General features: G+C 38.5%; 1 protein-coding gene across 10 annotated transcripts in view; it reads left to right on the top strand.

The window, feature by feature from the left end:
• Positions 1-9,798, top strand: part of MED12L (mediator complex subunit 12L) — a 355,232-nt gene that overhangs the window by 159,629 nt on the left and 185,805 nt on the right. The gene's annotated exons all lie outside the window — the stretch shown is intronic.

Genomic DNA, 9,798 nt, shown 5'->3' with positions numbered 1-9,798 from the left:
ATGAGAATTAAACCCAGGACCTCTCACTTTGATGGCTGACAGTCCATCGACTGAGCCAAACTGGCCAGGGTCACCTGAGCATCCTGATCAGCCAAGGGCAAGGTAACAACCAAATGAGAAGAGTGATCTTAAGGACCTGGTCCTGACATACCCATTGAATTGGTGTGGTTGGGTCTCCTAATCTGTCTTCAGTTTACTTCCACCTCCCTTAAATTTTTCCATTGATTTTTAGAGAGAGTGGGAGGGAAGGGGAGAGAGCACTCTGTTTGATCCCAATTTCTGGATTATTTTGTATTTAATGGAATGTTGCCAGGACTCTGTATTCTTATGTGGCACCCTGGATTGATGCAATCATAGTTTGTCTCTCAGAGGACGGGCCCAGGTCTCCTGTGTTATGTTTACTTAGAAGTCATCCAATTTTGCACCTATATCATTACCTTCACTTGTTTTATCAGTTTCTTTCCCTTTGCACTTGGGTAGCATGCTCATTGTCAATCATGTTTATTATCATTATCATTAAAAGGAAACCCCTCAAAATTTCCCTTGAGCATGAGTTCCTCTTGTTGGGTACTGTCATCCACTGATCACCAAAGCTCAAAGATCACCCAAAATCACTAAATTTTCATTCAATATCTCATCCACTCCTATGCACTCACCAAAACCTGATGATTTTTTTTTAACACCCTAAATATTTCTTGTGTATGATTTCCTCCAAACCTAAGGTCATTTTTCTGCTTATATTCCTTGCCTCCAGTCTTTTCCCCACCCACAGTATCTACCCCCCAGTCACCTATGGGAGGGATACTTCTAAAAGACAAGCATGGCCATGTCCTTTTGGTGGGTTCTTCTCCCCTATAAGATAACTTCATGCTGTTAGACCTGGCAGACCTGATATGTGTGACTTACACTCTCATCTCTGCCATGACTCACCTTGAAATTGACTCGACAACAGCACTGACCTGTTGGAACTTCCTGCTGTTATCCATGGTCTTGTCTCCTTGCTTGAGCTCATGCTTTTCCTCTTCCTGAACTCACTCTCTGGAATAATTCTCTCCTTCCACCTGGTTCATCCTGAATTTGAACGTTGTTTCTAGAATGTCAGCCTCACTTTTTATTCTATTCACATACATCTGCTCTACTTATATCTGCTTTTTGTTTATATGGAGTCATCTTAAAAATTAAATGTTTAGCTTCAGCCTAAGCAAAAATATCTTTAAAATGACAGATTTTGTGCATCCCTTCAACTAGTCAATCAAGTAGTAGTCACCTTCTGTAAGCCAGGTACTGTGGGGCTGCAGTGGCTCCTGAAGGGTGTGCCCACTTTGTGAATGGTCTGTCCTCATTTCTCCCAGCTGGACTGGGAGGTGTTGAAGCAGAACATTAGCTTCTCAATTTTAATCTGCAGTGACTGCCTCTTTTACTCATGGAATAAAAATAATAATAAAAATAATAACACAAAAGTAAAGATGTGTTGATTTCTTAATTTTCTATTCCTTCCCACTTTTACTTATAGCACTTGGTTTCCTTCATAAATGAGACTTCTAAACATTGATAAAAGTCAAAGTAAAAGTTTTATTTTGGAAGGCTTGGGATCATGACATAAAAACAAACTGTCTTTTATAAATATTCAGTTTTCTGTGCAGGGATAGGTTTGTTTATTTGTGATACAGTAACTGCTACAAGTAGCTCAGATACAAAAAAAAAAAACAACAACAACAAAAAAACATCTTGAACAATATGTGTGTATTTTAATCAAAATCAGAACTTGGGTGCCTTGGCCAGGTGGCTCAGTTGGTTAGAGCATTTTCCCAATATGCCAAAGTTGGGGGTTTGATACCTGGTCAGGGTTCATACAAGAATCAACCAATGAGTGCGAGTGCATAAAAATGTGGAACAACAAATCAATATTTCACTCTCTTCTTCTCCTCTTTCTTCCTTCCTTCTTAAGAAAAGTATTAAGATCTTTCTTCTCATTTGGTTGTTACCTTGTCCTTGGCTGATCAAGATGCTCAGGGTTCCCTTTTCTCCACATCCTTGACAACACTTCCCTCCCTCTTCTTCCATTCTCTCTCTAAAATCAATCAATAAATTTTAAAAAATTAAAAAATCTGTACTTTGGTATGGACAGATCAAACTTGATTCTTTTTTTTTTTTTTACATTAAGTAATGAAGACAATGTTGAAAGTTGAAAGTATTATACGAGAAAGTCAAAGGAAAAAAATTTAATGGAACTTGTACATTTATAGTAGCATTCCATTTTGTAAGCTGAATGGAGAGCGGGAGGTACCTAAAATACAAATCTCTAAGTCTTTTGCATTCAACACTCTGGGGGATAATAAAGAAAAAGGATTGACAGGATCTCCTGGCACAAACCTAGGGATATGTGGAGACCTGAGGAATGAGAAGAACCCTGAATAACAAGTATCAGTGTCTGGGATTTAGGAGTCTGTTCATAGCAAGATAAGCCAGTTTAAACAAAGATGTAATCCTATAAATTAAATAATTTTAGAGGTACAACTTTTTTACTGTGTTGAAGTTGATATTTTCTAGTTTTGCATTGTGCCAGAAACCTCTAAATTAACTCCCAGTCCTGAAGACAGTCTCGAAGCTCAGGTGGGGCCACAGCAGCATGAGGTGTGCCATTTGATGTGGCTTAAACCACGTTCCATTTCCAGACTCACTATCTATACTCTCACCTCTGGCCTTTATCAGGGTGTTTCTTCTCCGTCTCTACCTCATGAGTATCCTTAGAGCCCACCTAGGTCCCATTGTTTACGGAGCTTTCCCTTACCTTCTCTAAGCATGAATAGACTGTAATCCCGCTCTGAATTCCCACAGTGCTTGATATGAATTCTGATTAGGCTTCAGTGTCATAGATGGTAAACTAAATCTCCTGGTTTGGGGGTATGTCTGGTCTTTTGCTGATGTTTCCTAATTCTGTTATCCATTTAGTCTCTTGGGGTGTTATATAGGAAGGCAGGTGGTTTTTCTGCAGCCTCTGTCCCCCATGTTGCCTGGCTATCCAGACTGGCTTCCTGAGATTGGCACATCATCCCTTTGCTTAGCAATCCATGGGACTCCATCCAGAAGTTAATCTTGTTTAATGAAGGAGGACCTCCAGTATTTTTTCTTTTTTCTTCTATTCCTAGCCCAAGACATTTAGACATGTTTTTAATTTTTATTTCTTTGTGTTAGTAATTCAAATAAAACTAATTTAAAGTTGTTGTATTTTTTGTTTGTTGTTTTTTAAATCAAAGTAATGCATTGATGTACATTAAAACTCCAAATGTATAAAACTTGTAATGAAATTTAGTAATAGTCTCTGTGCCCCAGTGGCCACCTTTTTACTTTGTCATTCTTATTTTTGGGTGTCAACCCTGGTATTGTACATAACTGTCAGTTCTTGGCTTACAGAGTATCTGTTAACTTCTTTGTGTGGAAGATGAAGATTTAGCTCCCTAACCCTACACACTTCTCTTCACCTGAATAATTATGTCTACAATTTTTGCATAAGTCAGTATCCCTTGTTCATATAATCAGAGCTGTGTAAATGTTACTATGGCTGAGGCTCATCACTGTATTGAAAGGGATTGCAATCCCAGCCTCCTCCCGTGACCGGAAGAGACGGCCCTCTCTGGTCTAGGCTGCACATTTTCCATTTACAGTCAGTTAAGATATGTAAACACGCTGTATAAATATTAGTTCTTATTATCACTTCAGAATTATAATTTGAGCCAAAACCCATTTAGTTTCGTTTTTAGCTGCATGTGTACGAATAAACTTAAAAGCACTTTTGTCAACAGCTGTATTTAGAGAAATACATAGTTCAAGTATGTGTTATATAGAACTTTGGCTGGATAGATACTTATTAGCATTATATCTCAAAGGCAGAAGAAATGTGTGTTGACAAATTTTTCTGATAAATAATTCTCTGTTATGTTTTAGTGAAGGGCCCTTTTGGTTATCAGTTTTAGGTATTTTGCTTTTGGCAGCTTGTAGTTAATGCTGCCTTGGAAAAGTCACACCTGCACTTCCAAAACTGTCTTTATTTTGTCTTCTTGTTAAAACTTACATGCTATCTGAAGCCTAAATCAATTCTGAGCCTGTGTATGCTGCTCTCATAGTTTTCCCAGAAGCCATCTCTGTTATAAAAACCCCTTCATATCAGTGGTCAGCTCTTTGGCCCAGCTTCCTGGACTCCTGGTGAGTCCTTGGTCTCTGGTTCCACTCATTTCCACAAGGAGTGTGAATGTGCATGCTCCTCTTCCTCTCTGCTGTCAATTTGAGCAGTTTTTAGGGTCCTGCTATTTTTCCTGTTGTAGACAAAATGTGTGGTCCTAAAATACCTCTTCGTTGCCAGAAATTACTCTGACTGCCACCCTCCAGGGAAGACTAAAGCGTATTGTGCTGATGGCACTGTTTAGCAAGGTCTGGATGATCGCTTATTTTAAAGCCCAAGAGATAGTAAATAATAGTAAAAGCAGGAAGCATTTATTTTTCCTTATGTGAGGAGAACAGAAGTTCCTATGAACAGAGCATTTTGTAAATATTTTGATAGTTCAGCTGCCTGGGTATTAATCCATTCTGTTTTATTGTGAGAAATGGCAGAGGGTTTTTTTGTTTGTGTGTTTTTTGTTGTTGTTTTTAATGGGACATAAGGAAAAAATAATGGTTGAATTGGCTAAAGGTGTTCTACCATTTGGCAACTTCATATCACACAACCTCATATCACTTTTCCATATGAATATATGCTGCTTGCCCAGAGGTGAGATGCTTACCACTCTCCACTAGAGGCACTTAGCTTCAAGAAAAAAACAAACACAACAACAACAAAAGCAGCACATGACCCAACTGCTTCTGAAATGTTAGAAATGATTTAGTTTTAAAAAGGAAATGATTATGAGAGATTGCAGATATTTTGATCAAACAGAACCGTTTGGAATGGCTTTTCTTTGATCTGGCCTGGGAGGCAGCTTTTTGTCCAATCTTTCTCTGAAGTGCTTATTCTCTAACTTCAATTTAATCGTCTTTTTACTGAATGCCAATTGGCATGTTGTTGTTAGTCTAAATATTTATAGGATCTTGCCTTTTAGGCAGTTGAAACATTTGTTGACCTGTGGTCTTGAGAGACAGTTTGTCTGATTGGTTGAAAACAATGTCTCTGGATTAGATTGCTTTACTTAGAATGTTGGCTAACTCACTGGCTCTGTGCCCTTGGGCCTATTACTCACCCTCTCTGTGCCTTAGCATCCTCTTCCTTGGGATGATCTATACAAAAACAATGATAGTATCCACTTAAATATTTTTGTGAGTTCCTGACACATAGGAGAATCAATGTTGCTGTCATAAGTATTATTTTTTTGATGGCAGACCCCCCCTCCCCCCCCCCCCAAAAAAAAAAAACCCACAAAAAAACTTGTATTCCAGGGGGTTTCTTATTATCAACAAAAGATTATAATTGATTGGAGAAAATATGATTTTGAAATTGAGCTTCACAGTATCATTTTGTATTTTATCATAATCTTCCTCTGGCCTGTGTTCAGACTATTTTCTGTTTAGCAACTATCATGGGGACCATTTGGTGTAGATGAAATTCACACAAATTTTTAAATTTCAAATATTTTCTCCATACTACAGAATTTGAATGGTAATTAATATTGCTTATTCCTTTCCCATCTTTCCTCTGTAGTAACTTTAGACATTTTGTATATAGATAACATAATCAATTTGTTTTGGCCTCAAGCTCATTTTTTTTTCTGGCCTGAAGCTCTATATATTTTCTTTAAAATAAAATTTAGTGAAGAAACAGATCCAGTATCCATACAATTTCAATCCATGGGTCCTTGTTGTGTTTTGAGGCATTTACAGGCCCTTTTTGGGGGCTCATTTTCATTCAGAGGCATGGATAAGGTCACCCTGTGATGGATCAGACCTGTATGCTACACGGTCACCAACTCAGAGACATAATCAACTGCTCCAGATCCTTGCCACTTTCTTTAATTTGCTTGTGGACTTGCTGTGACATACACATTTTAATACCCTCTAGTATGAATGCTGCCTATATGTAAAGAAAGTAAAGAAAATTTCTTGTTGCTTTCTTGAAAGAGGAAGAAAGTCTGACTAAAGAAGTGCAGTCTGGGAGTGGCCCTGGGTTAAATTCTACAAGGTGCCCTTGTGGCACGTGAAGGAGAATGCTTATGGCCAAGCTGCTTTTACTTACAGTGGCTGCTGAATGCCCAGAGCTGTGGTACATCCTGAGGGAGCTGGGATTTTTTTTTAAATTTCTGTCTTTATTTGTTTATTTTTGTCTTTATTTGTCTTTATTTGATGTGTGTGGGCCCTTTTAGAGTCGTTTAGGTCAGGGCCCTGTCTGCCTACTGCAGGGCCAGGACAAGGGACTTTAGCATCTGTATGTGTGCTGTTTCCCAAGCTTTGCCTTTGCCACCTGTGTGCTGGTGCTGACGTGGTGCCTCCCGGACAAGGCTGTGTGAGTTAGGTGAAGCAGTACACATGGAATGCACACAGTGTGTGGCACAAACCATAGCTGGTATATGCTAGTAACTGCTATTGATTTCTTGAAGATAAGATAATGTAATTGTATTCAGCTCCCACCCTGCCCCTTAATAAGCATATCTGAGAAAAGACTTGGTCCTTTAATTCCGGGAGTATCCAGCTGTGTCCTGTAGCTGTGTCCTGTAGCTGTATATCACTCAGAGGTTTTACAAATAGGATCTGAACATGATGTCACCGGTAAGATTTGCAGGTAAAGAGTGAGGAAGGAGATGGTATTGTAGTAATATGCTTTTTATTTAAATGATCAATGGGTCATTTAATTTCTCAATTTTAATGAGAAAATTAGATTAAAAAGAATTGGATTAAAAATTATCTAAGATCCATTCCTCCTTAAAATTTACTGGCTTTTTTGGGCAGTTCTTGTATCTCTCTAAAGTATTTGTGCAGGTGGGTTCAAGCATATGTTCTAAGACTGAATACTTATTTTTTAGTTTTGTTTTGAGTGGCCAAGAGTAGAACCCATTTTTTCTATTGAAATTTTAAAAAGAACCCTAATGGCTAAAATAAATAAAAGTGTACCTCTGAATGAAGATAGAAATGCAGAGAGCAGCAAGCCTACCTGCTCAGCCCCTACCCTGTTGCCCTAAGATATGTGATCACTTGTGGCTCAGGAAAACAGTTTGAAATGGTGTTGATCTAGAAGAATTTTGTAGAACAAGCCTCTACCACATTTGCAGCTGTGAGCTTCATAGATATTTTAGTAATTCAAAACCAAAGGAATTCCATTTGTTTATTTTTGGTGATGTTGCCTTTTCCTGGGAAGACATATCCAAAAAATATTGCTAAGACCATTGTTAAAGAGTTTACTGCCTATGTTATCTTTTAGCAGTTTTGTGGTTTATGGTCTTATATTTCATTCTTAATCCATATTGAATTAACTTTTGTATTTTATTTGGTGTAGGAAGTGTTTAAGTTTCATTGTTTTTTGCATGTAGCTGCCCATTTTCTCTAGCACAAGCAATCTATGTATCTGTCGATAAATGGACAAAGATGTGATGTGATATATATATATAGAGGCCTGATGCATAAAATTTGTGCAAGGGCCTTGGTCCCAGCCACCGCCCGCCAACCGCCGCCATGGCGGGGGATGGGGATTGGGGTGGTGCTTCTGCCACCTCTTCTGTGGCTTCGTCCAGAAGGAAGGACATCTGGTCTAATTAGCATATTTTTTATTATTATAGATATTACTCAGCAATAGAAAATAATGAAATATTGCCATTTTGACAACATGGATAGACCTAAAGAGTATTGTGCCAAATGAAATAAGTCATACAGAGAAGGACAAATATCATATGATGTTACTTATTTATGGATAAAAAAATAGACACACAAATGAACAAAGACAGAAACAGACTCATAGACGTAGAGAACAAATTGATGGTTTCAGAGGAAATGGGATAGGGTAAAGGGGGAAAAAGCTGAAGGGGAATAATAGATACACATTTCCAGTTGTAAATCAGGAAATCACGGGGATGTACTGTACAACATAGATAATCCTAATAATCTTGTATGGTGTCAGATGGTTAATAGGCTCACCATGGCGATCACTTTGTTAGCTATATTAACTGTTGAATAACTATGTTGTATACCTAAAACTAATATAATTTGTATATTATCTGTTTTAATTAAAAAATAAAAGTATATATAGAACAGCCAGAAAGCAACCCTAATAAATTGACATTTAGAAGTCGGTGGAGAAATAGGTTACAAGGAGAATGTTGCTGATTGGATCTGGTCCCTTTTCCTTAGGAAATTACAATATTCCATTAAGGACACACCAATTAATTCATGCATGGGCTTCCTTTCTGCTCAGAACTTCCTGGACGATTCCTGGTCTGTGTGGGGCCAGCAGGCCTGTATCTCATGCCTGGACAAGAGGTAGGGGTTTCCCTCTTTACTCCAGGCACTCAGTCCCCTCCTGGAACAAGATGGGATACTTTCTGGGTCAGATATAGTTAAGAATGAGACAATCTCCATGAAAACTAGACTGCCTGGTGTCTTTTTAGGCTTTGCTGGACTTGAATGTGTTCCCCTCTTGTGACTTAGTTGGAATACCATTTATGCACTCCAAGCATTTTGGGGTGGGCCCACAATAGAGAGAGTCATTGGATCAGTCCAGTTTTCCAGCCTGCATGTGTGCTCGTAGAGGCTGGAGAGCCCTCTGAGCTCACAGTTAATGTAGTCACTGCAATGCTGGCTTTTCTTTGAGGGACAGTGCTTTCCTTTTTTATAGGTATTTGGTGTGTGCACATGTGCATTTTAATGAAAAGAGTTAAGTTTTTTTAAAAATTTATTTCTCTTATATATGTATTTATGTGTATATTAAATATATAACTGTGCATTTATTATCAGTAATAAATCCAATAGATTTTCTTACCAAAAACCATTCAGTGATGATTGGGAATGGCATGATGTGGAATTAAAAGCTCACCTGTGGTGTTTAGCTGCTTTGGTTTGAGTTTAATTAATTCATGTGCCCTGGCACTGTGACCGCTGCTCTCTGGTGAGCACAGGCTCTGTGTGGGGCTGTTACTCTGGCTTTCAGAAGGAGCCACTCCTTTTGAACTGTGGTGTATTTTCTTCTTGCCTTTACATTTGAGGAGGAGCTTTCTAATCTGAAGTTCATTGCCGCAGGAAATACTTTTGAAGAGACTTCCTTTACCAAAGACTTAAGCAAAACACATGGATAGGATGAAAGTGTAATTTATTATTTAAACTTCTGAGAGTGAAAGGAACATCCATTATCATTACACTAGGTCTGCAGAGTGAACTGGGTCTGCAATGGGATATAGGTCACTTTAAGACCAGTACTCTGAATAGTTAGAATAGGAATTTCAAATATACAAAGCCTTTTGAAGGCCCAGGACTTACTTAAACCTTAAAATGATCCCCAGACAAATAGGCTGTACCTGTTTCTCTTTGTAGTGAATGCTGCTATGATGTAGGATTGCTGTCTACTACTTTTTAAAAATATATTTTTATTTATTTCAGAGAGGAGAAGGAAGGAGAGAGAGAGAGAGAGAGAGAGAGAGAGAGAGAGAGAGAGAGAGAGAGAGAGAGAGAGAGAGAGAGATCAACGATGAGAAAGAATCATTGATTGGGTGCCTCCTGCACACCCCCTACTGGGATTCAAACCCACAACCCAAGCATGTGACCTTGACTGGAATAAAAACCCAGGACCTTTCAGTTCCCAGGCCGATGCTCTATCCATTGAGCCAAACCAGC

This window comes from Pipistrellus hanaki, assembly GCF_964339955.1.
Source record: "Pipistrellus hanaki genome assembly, chromosome: 2".
Taxonomy (NCBI): domain Eukaryota; kingdom Metazoa; phylum Chordata; class Mammalia; order Chiroptera; family Vespertilionidae; genus Pipistrellus; species Pipistrellus hanaki.
Note: the sequence above shows the minus strand (reverse complement) of the source record. Positions and strands in the feature narration are given on the sequence as shown.